Raw genomic sequence first — 16,320 nt, 5'->3', positions numbered from 1 at the left:
CACCAAGCCCCTGGGAAGGGAGATCCTATCCATCCTTGCTGCCTGTTCCTTGAAACAGGGACTGACCCGCAGATCCCCTTGAAGTGACCTAGTGTTCAGCTAGCGCCCATCCCTTTAAAAGGCTAATTATTAGAAGAAAGTGTTCATGTGCTGGATGCTTTTAAAGCATCAGGAAGACCATCACTTTATTATTACTGCACCTCATAGACTCACACTTTTCATTAGCATACATTATGAAAGCCGGGTAATAATAGAGTTAATTGACATTTATTAGCAACAGTTAGATGGCTGCCTCATTCAGATTGTTGCTAGTGAAAGGAAAGTCTCATCTAGCAGTCGTCTTTAGTGTAAGCAAAGGCTATATGGTTTAGTGGTTAGGCTTCCCAGTGGGACTTAGAATACGTCAGCTGTTCTCCATGCTGGGGTATTCGCTTGCTGCCTGGGAGAAGTTGGGTAAATCCTTCTCGTTCTTCAGGTTCTTGTATTTGAAATGGGGCTAGGGATGTTTCCCGTCCTTTTGCAAGAGCCTTTGGAAGAAAAGTACTGGAGGAGACATCTGTATTTATTCACTCCTTTCTTTGCCTTGCTCATGACCCCAGAGGACCAGGACGCTTGAAGAGGACTAGTGGGGTAGGATCAGCAAGGAAAGACCTATCCCAGGATAGATAAAGGATGGATCAATAGGACAGGAACAGACAGGAAATGGTGGCTAAATCAAAACGGGACTCAAAGTTTCTTATAGACTCACGTTCTCCTCCTGTATTTTGATGTGTAAGTAACTGATAGGCCTTTTACAGGATTTTTAAAACTTTTTGAACTAGCGCTGTTGTTCAACAGTGAGGTTGGGCATCATGTGCAATGAGACTGACCTGAAACTTAATGGGTAAGGATTTGCACATAAAACGCAGTGAATTCATTTTCTACTCTCCTAATTCTTAGTCTTCCCCATTAGCCACTAGAGATCAGCTTTTCATAGTACCTGGCAAAAGGTTGCTGTCTTGCGGGGTTAATGAAATTAAAAAGGGGCTCTGTCATTGAAATGATGGCATGCCAATGTCATTTTAAAGACAAGTTTAGGCAATGATTTCAGATTGTCTTCATGAGCCATGTGGATATCTTAAAGCTTTCAAAACTCTGCAGCTATAGTAGTCTGTGACTTGGGCCTAAGTATACATATTCTTGTAGGCTGTGCGCACATTGGTGCATAGTTTTGAACAAGCTTTGTGGGTTTTCTTTTAATTTCATTGCAATTTAAAGAGGACAAAAAAGCTGTACGCTGGTTCAAATGGAAGAGAAATAAAGTCATATTGGATCAGGACAAAAGATTGCCTAGGCACAGAAACCTTCCTCAGACAGCATGCAGTAGCAATTGCCTAGTGAACATCACCAGACCCTGTACAGCACGGCCCCTCCCTCAGTTTGCCCTCTCAGTTTTCAGCAGTTGCCAATTTTGAGACTTTTTAAAGCAAAGGCTTTTGCCATCCCCTACAATTGTCTCTTTTCTGACTTCAAGAGCCCAAGGTGGTTTTGTCTGGTCCGAGTAGAAATCCTCCACGATTCTGACAGTCTTTGTTGTATTTCTTTGCACTTTTCCTGTTTTGCTTTGTCTACAACTGCACCTGTGGGGTTTTCTCCAATAGTGGAGTTCTCTGCCGTGTTGTCCGCTCTTTCCTAATGACTCCTAACTCGGAGGTTTGTTTATCATCAAGCTGACATTTTATGATAACCATCCAGAATGATGTCATACTTTCCTGAGTAGTAATAGTTAATTTAGAACCACTCACTGTAGATGTTGGTTATTCCTTCCCAAGCACATTATTTTGCCTTTATCAGCGATTGACTTCATCCCCCATTTTGATGCATAGTCATTTAATGTCACAATACCCTTTTCAATGATTTGCAGTCAGTATGAATGTTGTCTTCCTTGCAAATTTTGAATCATCAGCACACCTCAGTACTTCCCTGCATAACCTCTTCTTACAGCCTACTTTCTTCAGGCCTTTAGCACGGGACATTGCTGAGGCATCGTGAAAATCGAGAAAGACCCAAGCTGCGTCACTGATTCCTGAAACCAAGAGTTCTTGCTAATGGTGTGGCTAATCTTAACATCCTGAAGCCAGAGTAGAGTTGATTCCTCCACAACAAATTACGTGTATCAACACATCTGCTAATTCTAATCTCTTTCAAAATTGACTGGACTATTATCTGTTCTGTTAGCTCTTAGAGTAGAGATTATCAATTTGCCCCAGGAGATATGTTTTAAATAGCAACCTGAAAATCCTTTGGGTGGAAAAGTTTCCCTGACAGGAAGGTTACACGGGCCAATCCTAAGGAAGCCAACGGTGTATGTTTAGGACTCTCTGCAGTGAAAGCCAATGCCAGAATGATTATCATCCAATAGCTTCACACCTAACACATGAAAACAGAGGGTGTTGCTGATTTCTGTAATACTTGATCGGATTCTCGATTTGAATGTCTTCTTCAAAAAAACTTTCAAAAGGCAGAAGAAGAAGAGTGTGTGCCAGGTAATGAATTATGCATGTGGTCTGCAATACAGAATTAAAAAAAAAAAAAAAACAACGTTTGACTAGAATAGCATTTGACCAAATTTATATCCCACCATAGAGATTGTTGCTGTGACCTTAGCTAGGGCCACCCTCTGGTTCCTGATCTCCTTTTACAAGGGAGGGAAAGTATGTGCAGTGTATAAGAGTGCTGAGTGCTTCTATTTATCTTTAATGAGTTTTCACTGTACAGATTAAACTGATACCTAGAATAAAAATTTCAGAAACATTTAAATAAGCTTGACAATTACATAGCTGGGCCTGGGTCACGAGCATCTTGAAGAGGAGATCTGAGACTTTGTGTTTGCTATTCTCTGGGACGCCAGTGCCTCGGGCACTCTTGTGTGTCTCAATACAACTAGAACCATCACAGGCACTGACTTTAAACCACAGTTTAGCCTCACATTCTTTAATGTATATTGCCTCAGTGTAAATCAGAAAAAAAGCTGGACCGCAATAGACAAAGAGTTATGCAGCGAAGAAAAGGGCCATTCCTTCCCTTTTTAGCAACCCTTTCCTTTCCTGTTTTTCTCTTTTGATTGCCAATGTTACTTTGGAGTCCATTTCCTTTCCTAGACAATTTAGCTGCATAGAAATGCAATGTGCGGACCCTGTCCTCGTCACTGGCATACAGTAGCACCTTTCAGCGGTACAGTGAGGGATATAGCAAGCGTTCATCATGTGTGCTTAGCCTTTTGTCACATGTTCACATCTATCCTTTTCCTTGTCCCTCCCATTTTTAGCTCTGTAATCTAACCAGCCTGGGGATAGACTTTGGCGAGTCTTCATCTTTTAAGCAGGAACTTCATTATAGTACTCTGTTTTTCACCATTTCGGTCACCTTGTAGGTTGATGTGGCTTAGCCACTGAGCTCGCTCCGGGAAATGACAAGCAGTTAGTATTTAGGAAAAAATGTACTTAAGAGAAGGAGATATTTATTTCCATGTATTCCTTAGCGTCCTAAAAAGAGGTCAGCCTACAGTATTCGTGCATTAGTCATTACAGAGTAGCTTTTTATCCCTTACACTTGTCATGAGGGCTAGGGAAGAGGAAGGAGCAGTCCACCTTGTCTGTTTCGTTATAGTTTGAATGTTGGAAGAGGTGAGAGAATGGGACTCTACATCTGTACTATGTACTCACATTGGAGAGAAAGGCTGTGCTTTCCCCTTGTAGGTGATGGATTTTGTGTTTCTTCGTAATAGAATGCTCAGGATCACATTCATTAAAAGGCCTTGTTTTGTAAAAGCAGAAATACTTTGTGGTTTTCTTGAAATGTGTAATGGAAGCCTGTTGAGGGCAATGGCTGGCTGACTCACTGTAGTTGTTCATAAAGACTGAGGATGGGCACCCCCCACACCTGATGTCCTAGGGTTTTCCTGTAATGGCTACAACAGCACAGAGAGTTTCATGTGCTCCTTTTTCCCCTTGTAATCCTTTTTCAAAGCAGAATGAAAACAAATGGTGAAATACTGAAAACTGCTGCAAATTGGCTGGCTCTAATCAGCAGTTCTTGAGTTCAAACAACTGCCTTGCACTAACCTCTGACAAGGCTACGTTTTCTTTACCAAGAAAAGCTTCACCCTTAAGACAGAAATTCCTGCTGGTGGAAATGGGCCATAGAGAACAATTGTCATTTCCCAGCCATGGTTTAACTCCGAGGTGCTGGTCCTGGGTCCCTGAGCATCTGGAAGAGGACATCTGAGACCTTGTGTTTGCTATTCTCTGAGTCGCCGGTGCAGAGAACAGATGGCAGGTCAGGCTCTTGAGGTGACCGTGTTACAGAGAAGACACTTTGCTGCCTTCAGCACTACTCGGCGTTCCCTCAAAACTGATGGCTTCGTGCCCAGGTAACAGGCAAAGTTGAGCGGCTACAAACTTTTCAGCCTATAAGTGGCATCAATTGTCTCTCTTCCCTGAAGTGGTCTGCACAGTTTAAATGTCACTTTGCAGCTTATGCCAAGGCATGAAAATCTAGTAGGTGCTTCACATGTTCTATATAACAATAATGAATATTTCAGCAGGAGTGTATTGCAGAGAGAGATTTCTGCAAGGTCAGTCAAAGTCAGCCTTCTCCTTATCCAGGTTTAGTTGTGGAATAGTTTGCAGGGACTACAAAGCAAGAAGCCCTCTGTGCCTGATATGGATTAGCTGTCTTGATCTTTCTTGCTCTATGGCCACTCTTGTGTGTCTGAATACCACTAAAACCACCACAGTGACTGTAGATTGGCTATTTTCACTTGATGCAGTCCTCTGATACCGAATGCCCACTTGCTATGCCTATCACATCTCTCAGTCCTGATGAGATTGTCAATGGTCCCTGGCAATACTCCTCAAGATTATTTGGCTAATGGGGCTTCTTACAGAGGTAACTTTCTTACTGAAAAGAAGTATGGAGGGGTTTTTTTTGGTTCTTTTGTTTTTTGTTAGAAGGTAATTTTTTTTCAGGTATTGGGCAACATTCTATTTTTGGCAAAACATAATTTCAGGGCCTCGAGTGGACACACCCTCGATATTGCCTCTTGTCCACTCCAAATCAGCAGTATCCGATCTATGCTGAATTTGCAAGTGTAATATATGGTAATTTGGATCACTGGGTAGAAACTAGGCATATCTTTGTGAATGAGAGAGAGAGAGAGAGACGTGTTTTGTTGTCAGATATTTCCATAAAGGCAGAATCAGTGTGAAAGTATTAGATAAGGTGGTGCCTCCCTCTGACGGCTTGCTTTTGCCTTCAGGCATTACTGCAGGCAAATTCATATTGGGCAGTTATGAAATATCACCAAAGCTTAATGCAACAGGATTTTCCTGGCCAATACTGGCTCAAGGCTTTCAGCGCTGTCAGTAGAATTGAATTTTGCCACCTTAAAGATGAGATGTGGGAGCCAGGCCTTCAATGCCCCTGCCAGAAGAAGGTGAAAGAGGCTGAGGAAGGAATGGGGCTAGCCCAGAGGATCAGGAACCCTGGAGCGATCGGTCTTGATTGTCCCACTGGCAGTGCCAGAACGGGAGAAGATGGGGTTGTGAATGCTGGCAGTGTCTAACCCCATCCCTGCCAGTAATCACCAACCCAGATATCCTCATCCCTTCTTCGGCCTGGCTCTCCAGAGCTTTGACATAAACAAAGCAGATGTCAAGCCCAAGACCTTGTTCAGGACCTAGCTGACTTTCTACCAGGTAGTCACATGAAGCTAAAGATGCGTAGAACTGCCTCCCGATGTAGGCTCCCAATATATTTACATGGTTTTGTTAACCCGTGAGTCCAGCCTCGAGCGTGCCCCAGGAAATCCAGGCAGCTTTCTCAGCAGGCTGCCTTAGCTGGGGCAGGCAGGATGTTGCTCTACTGCTGCCAGGCCTGAGCTGGCGCAGGCAGAGCTCGGCAGCCAGGTCCGCCCTGCCCTCTCTGACTGCAGAAGCACCATGGGAAGAGGCAGCCCTGGCATCTCTGCCCCTGCGATGTAGACTTGCACTTACCAGTTCTGGAAATCTGACCTCCCAACAATAACAATCAGCAGCCCAGACGGAAGGACTGAGTTCTGCAGTCAGTTCTCTTCAGTGCACAGCTGAGCAAGTGCTTTCAACAATTCTTATACAGTCTATCCTCCGTGACTAATGTTTTGTTAACAAATAGTTTGTTGTGCAGCTCATATGACTGTTAGGGGTTCCTAAAAAATACCTGAGCTGGTTTTACTAAATGCTTGTTACACTCCTACCTTGGCACATGCCAGCTGGGTATTTGGTGTTACAACATCGTCTTGTTTTTAAGGTAGAAGTGGAATCTGTATCTTGACCTGATTTCTCAGTTTGAGTCTGAACCACTTTTCTGCACAGTCAATCTTTATATTCCCGTTATTGCTGGGGTGCAAAGTTATTAAAATTAGGCATGGATTGTTCTTACAAACGCTCATGAACAGGAAATCAAATACTGCATAGGGATTAATTCTCTTCAGAATAGCACCTCTAAGCTGTTATTCCTTAAATTAATTCTCGAGCTGAAGTACTAGCTTTATGATATTTTAACATAGGACACAATTTACATGTGATTGACTTTCCAATTTCTCTTTCAGGCATGCAAAACAATGTGGTTCTGGTACAATATTTAAGTCATTCTTGTATGCCAGCTGGAAAGAAAAAACTATGTAGTCTTAAAACACGAACACACACACACACACACACACACACACACACACACACACACACACACACACACACACACACACACACACACACACACAATTGCTGTAAGATGCTGTTTAGATTTATAATCTAAATTATACCATGAATTTAAGGTCCCACTCCATTCAGGCAAGTCATGGGACCAAGCCTATCGTTACAATAAGCTTATACATCAAACCTTGCTTTGAAAACAAATGGATGGACTGAAATATCCTTCTGGTTACAATAGTATTGAAATCTAGTATGCTTCACATAGTCTGGCTTCCCTCTGTTTAAAGTTATTAGCAAAGATGAATTTGGTTTTGTAGACATACTGTAGACATTGGAGACATAATTATCACTATGCACTCTGTGTCGCTATATAAAATGTTCCCATGAATTCAAGTATTTGCTTCAGGTTTCAAAATTGTACGTGTCCTAAGTGAATGTATAGCGGCACTGTTATTTAATTACATTTTTGCCATCATTCGACCAATATGGTTCCTATGGGATTATACTAAAGCCATTTTGGGAAACAATATAAAAATAGGAAATTATTCAGTGTAAAATTAGGGACTTTTCCCCTTTTTTCCCCATCATTTCTCTCTGTCATGGATAGTGGTGTTTCGTAACTTGTGTGGAGATATTTTTCTGCAAGAATAGAACTTGTTGATCAAACATTTTGGCAGCAACTCCCTCTTTTTTTTCCAAGTGCTCACACAGAGGGTAACTCTTTTGGGGAAGTCTTTGGAAGACAGCATTTCGATTTTGTCATTGTTAGAGTCATTGGGTGCCAATATCTGTGTGGTGGAGTCTAAATGTCCTTAAATCGTGAACAGTATACCCCGAAGATATTTTCAGTGCACAGTAAATCATTTTTATGTAGATCAGCTGTCAACTTCACAGTCTCACCCTTAGCTAGATTCTTTCTTATTTTCATGTCATGAGCAACAATAACTGAAGTGTCAGTTAGCTAACAAGTCTGCTTCTCATTGCCACCTAACTGAAAACTCACTGTAGAAAGCTGGTATTTACCAGTTTATTATTATTACTGTAGTCAGTCAGAGAAGGCAGCAGCTAAGATTTAGGAAATTCTCTGTGCCTGTGGAGAGCCCTGTTGTCCTCAGTGGGTCACAGCAGAAATCCACTTGTGCACGGTCTGACGCAGGGATGTGGTCATATACAGAATCTTTTTTAACCGTGATTACCTTTTCACCAAGTGCACTGAAGGCCTATTCCATCTTTCAGCAGCATCAAAGGGATTAAGGGCAGGGGTTTAATACTACCCATGTCATTCATTGAAGGAACCGATGGACAAGAGGAAATTAATTCCTTGTTGTTGCTTATTGAGTTTCCGGTAGCTGTGATGGGGTCTTATGGGATGTGGTGAGAACCCCATTGTGTCCATAGCTCTTTGCAGAATTGTGAACAACAGAACTGCATTTTTTGTGTAAGCCCAGAAAGTCTTTGCATCTTTTTTCTTTCCCTCCCGTCTTGCAGTAAAGGACTTTACCCCCAGGTAAATGCCCACTTGCATAGGCATATGTGTCCATGGTATTGATTTGACTTTCAAGATGGTATAGCTTCTGTTTTTCAGGTGGGTAACGGTAGGAATGGAATAACTGGGCCCTCTGTCTCAAGATAGGATCCTGAGATTGGCAATTTTGATGCAGATTTAGATAAACATCTCTAAGGAATGGCATAAATATAAACATTCTGCCTCAGAATGATGGCTGTGTTGAGGGGGGGTCAGCTGGGGGAGCTGTGTGAGATCCAGGTAGGCTTTAGCATCAGTATTCTTTCATAAGCCACAGGCCCGAAATATGCCATTGAACCAAGAATTTAAAGCCATTAAAAAACTGTAAGCTTAACTTGAAAACACAGGCCAATTCCTGCAGCTCATTCTGAGCCTGCGCCAGTCGTTAGATAAAACACAGTTGCTTAGTTCTCCTTCGCCGTGATTTCAGCTCATCCTCTTTTCTTCATCTGGGGGGGCGGAGGGGGGGGACGGGACTAAGCGCCCGTTGCTGGGACGTAGCTGGTGAGTTCATCGTTTGAATGTGACCCTGTGCACAGGCCCCCACGACTCCAGTGCCTCTGCCCTGCTCTGCGCCATGCAGGGGCTCTGGCTGGTGAAGGGGGCCAACGGGGCCGTGGGGGGGGCTCAGGTGCCCCCGCACCCACCTTGCCTCTTTCCTGTCTCTGCAGCCGAATCGGCAGGGCAGAGCGCGTGCCTCCACCGCAGCTGCTCCAGGATGTTTTCGGCAGGTCATTCCGCAGGCTTTTCGGCAGTTGAGATGCTGCAGGTTTTGAAGAGGAGTGGGCAGATGCCTTTTTTTTGCCCTTCCTGCCTCCGATACGGTAACCTCCAACAGGAGAGGCCTGCTGACACCAGTGTCTACAACGGTCATGATGTATTTTGCCCCTGTGAGAGACTGTATGCCCTAAATGTAAGGCATCATACACACATACAGCCATGTGCGTGCACATGCGTGTGTATGTGCAGCTGCATGCAGTTCAATTTATATTGATGCCAAGTTTGGATTCTGTTTCACTGTGAGGCAATCTTGGTAGTCTTTCATCCCAAGGAGCTTTCTCAGGAAAGGCACTTTGTCATTTTCCATTTTGGAGTTTATGTTCTAAAGCATATTTTTAATGGATTCGCCTCTGTGGTTCCTGTGTGAAATTTTAGTCCGCTCATGTACTTTAGGAATCGTCTCAAAATGGTTTTCTTTATGCTCTGGAAACTCAGTTCTTAGACCCCCTCAAGGTCCGTCACACTGGTAACCTATTGACAACCAGCCCCTGCTAAGAACCTGGAAGTAGCTTCAGCTATTCCAACAGCATACAGGTTGATTTCATTTTGCATTTGTTTTTTAAATATTTGGCAGAGGGCTGGAAAAAATAATGCATTCGTGAAAATGATTCACTGAAATTACACTTGACTTTTCTATAATTTTATCAATGGCTGGATAAGATAATGTCTCTACGATATTTTATGTACTAGGAAGCCTAAGAATACAATGTGGGGGATGCTTCTTTTGTTAGGAGTTGAGATTCCATCACGCTATATTTTGAAATAGGAGGCTTGTCTCATACCTGGCTACCTTATTAAAACTGAATTGAATTAAGATATTTTTTTCTTTTCTTACCTTTCCCCCCAGAGCATCAATTTTTCATGTTTCTTGTTCTCATTTTGGACGCTGCTTTCCAGAAAAGGGAGAGAGAAAAAGAGCAATTCTCTACCTATTCCTAGTCTTCAAATATGACTGTTTCTTTGGTAGTCCTTTCCTTTTTCTCTGCAATGTGGTTGAAACATCATTCAATATTTGCAGCTGGTAGGTCTCATGTGGAGAACAAAAATGCAGTGTAACAGAAAACTGAAACAGGAAATTTACTTCCTTTCTGAAGTAAAGGAAAAAAATGTCTTTTAACAGCAAGTCTTCATTTTCTCTTGCTACGTAAGGAAGTCCCTCCATGATTCTGGCATCCGCGGAAGAGGGGGAAGCCACATAATACTGATGCTAATAGATTCCTGTCAGGACTTTGTCTTACCTTTTACTTTCCCCCCTTTGGAAACATAGAGATAGATTGAACAAGATTTTGGGGAATAATGGCGTGTAGTGAGTCTGTACTGTTTTTGCAGGTTTCTTTCCCTCCATCTTCATCTTTTCAGGAAGTAGGAAGAAAGATCGAGTTCTGTCCTGTATTTTCTGCTTGAAAAAGCGGTGATGCACCTTGCTGCGGGAGTCTGATCTTTTAAGGAACAGCAGCTGCATTTCAGCAGCATTTTGTCTCTGCGCAGCCTACCAAAACGCTGCCGTTTCCCACACCCAGCTGCCGCCGCTCGCAGCTGATTTCTTGGACTGACAGGAGCAAGTCTAATAGCAACTCTGCTTATGGCAAGCAGGAGGTGGACACGGAGGGTCAGAGGTGGAACGTACTGGTCTCCTTGTTCTGCAGGGCAGATTTTCCCCCCTCCCTTCCTTGCTCGCCCTGTTTGCCACCACATCAGGCATGTGGGCAGGCTGGGTGCTGCCTTTGTCCCCCCGCCTGATCCCCCTTTTTGACATGGCCACGGAGTCTGAGGGTGCAGTCGTTCGGTATCGAAGCAATCACTGGCAGTACAGGGAGAAAAAAGTACATGGACGTGTAGGAGGTGAAGGTTTCACACAGAATACCCGTGTATCCAACACAGCCTCATCAACAAGCGTTGAGGGAACTATTGTATTTCTCACTAACAAGAGCAAAACAAAAGCATGCTTGATGCGTGACAGTGCCATTTCATGTTAGCCTACAGTTGCAGCAGGAATACTAGGTTTCTTACTTTTTTATATAATTAACTACCATACCACAATTCTCCTCTATAATTGCCACACTTAGCTATAGGATTTCCTACTGGTTGAATGATTTGCCTCATCCCTTGCATTTTTGCTTGTCGGCTCCCTACTGTTACTACATTAGAGGCTTGTACGGTTTAGACACTTTTTCCTGCAGCTTTGCTGTTCTCATTTACTCTTTGCTCAGCTGATGAAAATAAGAGCTCTGCGCTCAGAGTGAGCACTCTGCTTTTGTTACGTGTTGAACAGTGCTTCACGTGTAGCAGGTCTTTTGTTGATACCCGCAATGGACTTTGCGCAGAGGTACATAACTCTGCTTTATGCCGCACTACTTTTTCTTTTTTAAAACAAACGGCTATACTAATAGTTGAGGAAATAGTTTTAACGATAATGTCAGAAGTGTAGGTAGACTGGGATTTCATGAAATTCAGAATACAACTTGGCCTTTCCACCCTTTCTTCACCCCATTGCTGCAGACATAGTATTATGCCTTGGGATGTGGGGAATAGAATATAACATAACGTTGCTTTGCTAAAGGTGAGGTATAGGATCCCACAGATCCGTTCATTAAGATCCTGGATGATGTCGGACAAGGATCTCTTTATGTCAATAAATTTGTTAAATAAAATGCTGGGAAAAATACCAAGACTGGTTATGAGCTGGCTGTATTGTATAAAAGCAACCTCTTTTTGTAGAGAGGAGCTCAGGGGTTGACATGAAACTCTAAACTTGCAGATTGACCTGAAATTCCATAGGATATGGCTGACAAACTTCCTGAGGGCTATTTTGAGACTCCCTATCTTAAAGTGCAACATATGCCAGCGAGTACAGTATTATCAATACTCTTATTTTGCGTTTGCAATGATGGTGCAAGTGTTGGCTGTCTTTATAATGGCAAATCGTCTAGGTTAATTTCCAAAAGAAAATATTGATGGGACAGTGGACGGCCGCATGAAGTTGGAAAATTGTCCCATAGCTATATCGTGTGGTGAACATGTGGTTAATTATCCATTTAGTCCTGATCTCAAAAGGAGATGGTAACTTGTACATGAATGAAGTGTGTGACAGGTACACCTAATTTAATTAATCTGCTGTGTAACACAAACCAAGTAAATAGTCATTTAGCCTATCTCTGAGGAGCAGCAAGTGTCAGATTCCTGACATGTACGCCCACGCAAAAGAGCAGATGGCATTGGCAAGGCCGGTCCGGAAGTAACAGCAGGAGAAAGTGCCTGTGCGCCGCTATATACTGCAGTGGGTGGTGACCTCGATCATATTCTAGCTGCAAAACTACCCAACCACTTGCACAGGGTTCCTACAGTTTGCACTGTCCTTTCTGTAGGACTTGGGTGTTGTGTCGGGGAGCAGCTGGAGCCTGAGGAGGGCGTTCAGAGGCGTCAGCATTCAGAGAAGCTTTCACCTAATGCCCCTCCGAGCCCCAGGAAACCTGGCCACCCCTCAGGGTGCTCTCTGCAGCTTGTGTTTTGCTCCTCCCTCTGTGCTTTGTCCTGTTGAGCCGTTTCCTCTGTCGTGCACAGTAGTCGGTTGTAGTCTGTTGAGGTAGTTGAAGCCGAGGCCAGGGCCTAGTCTTCTGCCTGGGTCCTTTGAGAAGTGCCACATCTCGATGGACCAAGACTTTCTCTTCCAAGAAGCCAAGCCCCAAAGTGAAGTCCCTCCAGCTGCGGTGAGATGGTTGGTCTGTATTACAGATGATGGCTGGGTGTTAACTGTAACACTGAAATACTCCAAGTCTTTTCGATAGAATTCTGGGCAGGATGGCAACTGCGTGAAGAAGGCCCCGCAGCAGCTCACGCGGGCCTTCGTTCGTGTTGGAACGTTGTCAGGCCTTTTACACAAGGCTACTGCTCTTATTCCTCTCCTGTAACTGCTTGAAAGCTGTTACGCTCTTGTGCTAAGCGCAGCTGCTTTCTGCTAGCTTTCCTGCTTAGAAAAATGTTGACTAGAATATCATGCTTTTCAGAAAAGAAAAGCCCCAGACCCAAGGTCACATCTTGCTGTAACCTCAAGTCACTTTGGCAGTGTTATCCTCCAGCACAAACATCAAACATGAGGCTCTTAAGGCTTCTTTTATAGATATCAGTAATTACTTCTCCCTGCCTATGCATAGGTTGTGTCCAGTAGTAAAGCATACCACGGCCGCCTTCTGCTAACATGATAGTTGTTGATGTTTATTACAGCTCTTATTCCTTGCTTGCGCTTGTTGTTGAAACATGGCAAATCTTTTTCTGGTAAGCATGAACAACAGTGAGCAATGACAGAAGACGGGCTTTCTTTAGGAAAAATGCAGCAGGAGTTAAGCAAGGCCAGCCTGCTTTGACTCCTTGAACTTTGGCTCCTGGGACAGCACCTATGTTTTATTCACCTAACCCTGTGAGTTGTTCCGCTACAACTTTTTCCAGTTGCTTGAATGTACATAAGGCTATTGCCTAACATGTGCATTTTTAAATGTAATCATGTGCTTACTAGGCACCATAGTGTTTATTTGGTTTTGAGACTTTGTCTGAATATGGTGGATGGAGGAAGAAAGTGAGCAGCTTCTTGTTTGGTTTAAATATTCCTGCAGATGAGCTTCCATGGAGGGAAGGGTGTTTTGGCAGGACAAGTTGTGTGCGTGTGTGTATATAGCTCAATTAGACCTATATAGAATTCTCTCTCTCTCTCTCCACTAGAGAAGGCTAAATCAGCTCTTCCCTCCTCTCCCCAGTGTCCTCTTGCCACCACGTGCAGGCCATGGCAGGGCCCTCTCCACAGCTCTCTCAGGGACCAACAAGAAGTGGGCGATCCCTAGACCACAGCCACCACCAGCTGCAGCCAAATAGTTACGGCATGCTCTTGGGAGAGGGCCGCCCTGGCAGCAGGGGCTGACACCCAAGGCCTGACTCCTGAAGTGTGGCCTTCAGGCCTCTCCAATGCTCGCATGCTGTCAACGGCAGAGTTCCCACCACATCCAGGAAGGATCCACACCAGTTGGGGGATTTGGTTTACTTCAAGGGAACAAAGATTCCTGTGTGCTGGCACAGCTGACACTCAGTGATTCTTCTTCTCCTTCTGGCTCTGGAGACTGCCCTTCTTCCCAGGGCTAAGGAGGGAGAAAGGAAGAGGCTGTGTTATGCACAGGCAGAAAGGCAGAGAAATACTGCAGACTGCTTCAGGCCATGCATCTTTGGATGTGCTTTTTTGATGGTGCTTCCAACCTTGCCGCCCCTGTGTCCAAAGAGGGTCCCATGGGCCTGGGGCTGAGTCCATTGGAGTCAAGACTAGGAGCTGACCTATGCCTTGGCTCCAACATTCAGGGAGACGTTTGAAACGATGCAAACACTGGAGGGATCCTGTTGTGCTCAGCTGCTCAGGACTTGTAGGTCCCACACTGCAGTCCTCCTCTGAGCACCCAACAGCTACCCCTGGGATGGAAGGGAAGTCTGACGCAAGGCCAGGGTGGCTTGCTCCTGATGAAATGGGCCTGCACCAGCACTGACACCTTCTCTCTCTCACTCTGGCTGAGAGCCCTCCTCCCCCAGGCACCTCCCTTTTGCTCCCATTTGCAGCCACAGCCCGTCTCCCCCCTTCAAAGGAGTACTGGGCATTTGCTTGGGGCTACAGAGAGGAGCTTGGTGTCACCGTTGAACCCAGGTCAATCCCATATCAGGAAAAGTCACAGGATGCTCTGTGCAACCCCGTGACTCTGGGATTGGCAATCTGACCCCCTCACTGCATCACTGCCACTCAGTTGTCTCAGGCTTTTCCTGGAGCTGGCACACACGCACCTTGTCTTGTTTCCCCCGTTGCTTGGCCAGCCTTTCTGCCTCCTCCTCTATGCAGGAGAAGTAAACATTCACTATCACTTCCTTCCCTGGCCCGATGGGGTACTTGATAACCTCTTGAATGCTTGGCATTTCTTCAGGCAGCTTCTCGCTACTCGTGCTTTTTTGACTGCTTCGTGGCCGGATTGAGCTTGCCTGAACCCGTGGCTGGGTTCCAGTTCTCTGCTGAACCTGCAAGACAATTCCACACAGGGTTTGGCTCCACTTCCAAGGCCACTCAGCTGCTCTCAACATGCACCTCTGAAGCAGCCAGTGACTGCAGGACCTGGGCAATCACCAGACCCCTTGGTCTCGCCTGCCCTCAAGCACTCCGAAGGACAACTGCTGCCCCAGGAAGGAATGCTGCAGCCCCAGCTGGACAACAGCAGGAGGCACCGCAACATGCCCCAGGCTATGCCACAGCCTGACCAGGGCTCACTGCCTGTCCCACTGGCGCTTCTCGCTCCGTCTCACATCTCTCCTGGCATCATAAATGAGCCAAGGGAATTGCCACTTGCAGAGCGGGAAATCTGCAGTGCAGTCTGGCTAGGGATGGAGGAAGGGGGCAGCACAGGTACAGCACGTCTGTTTTTCCCTGAAGGGAAGGTTATGTATCACCCTCTCCTCTGACCCCTGTCTTGAGCCCTCCCCTCAGCACTGTTTTGCCCTGAAGCGAGTGCCAGCAAGCCGGAACACCCCTTTTTTCTTCTGCCCAATCATCTAAACGAGCATGGAGCTGAACAGGAACTCTCCAGCTTCTCCTCCAGAAAGGCCCAGCAGTTACATTTCCACCAGAAACAGGGCCCAGGCGGGGGCATCTTCTGGTGTGTTCACAGAGAACACAGTAGCAACAGATGTCTTGCAAAAACAGAGCGCAACTGGCGTCTTTGAATCAAGCCCTGGACAAAGTCAGTCGGGGTCAAAGAAACACCCTGGAAGGGGTCTGCCACAGCCACTGCCCATAGGACGATGCTTTCCCGTAATTCAGGCTGGCACAAGAAGTACCTCAGTCAGGAGCCCCTACCTGTCCTGCCCTCTGAGAGCCTTCAGTCACCTCCCACGTAGGTGGCGATCTGGCTTTAGGTGGTAGCTTCTTTCCGGCTAGCACTGCCTGCCATTCGCAAAGGAGGGCCTGAAGCACGCTGCAAATACACACCGCGGGGAGGTGGTATGAGCACCAGGAGGACTTGGGCCTCCTACCCGCGCTCACATGCCAGCCACCTGCTTCTGTAGCAGGAGGCAGTTCTGCAAGAGAAGGACATGTTTTCGACTGACTGTGCCCACATCAAGGAGACAGAGATCAGCTGATCAAATCTCAGGAGGCCCACACCAAGGCTTTCTCTCCATGCAGCCAGGAGAGCAGCAGGGTCATCAACAAGGACAGGCTCCAAGACACACCCTTACCCCCTCTCCTGCCAATTCCATTAGCTGCTGCTCAGTGGT

This window comes from Struthio camelus, chromosome 8 (genome assembly GCF_040807025.1).
Source record: "Struthio camelus isolate bStrCam1 chromosome 8, bStrCam1.hap1, whole genome shotgun sequence".
Lineage (NCBI taxonomy): Eukaryota > Metazoa > Chordata > Aves > Struthioniformes > Struthionidae > Struthio > Struthio camelus.
The sequence above is the reverse complement of the archived record's forward strand: the minus strand, read 5'-3'. Positions refer to the sequence as shown.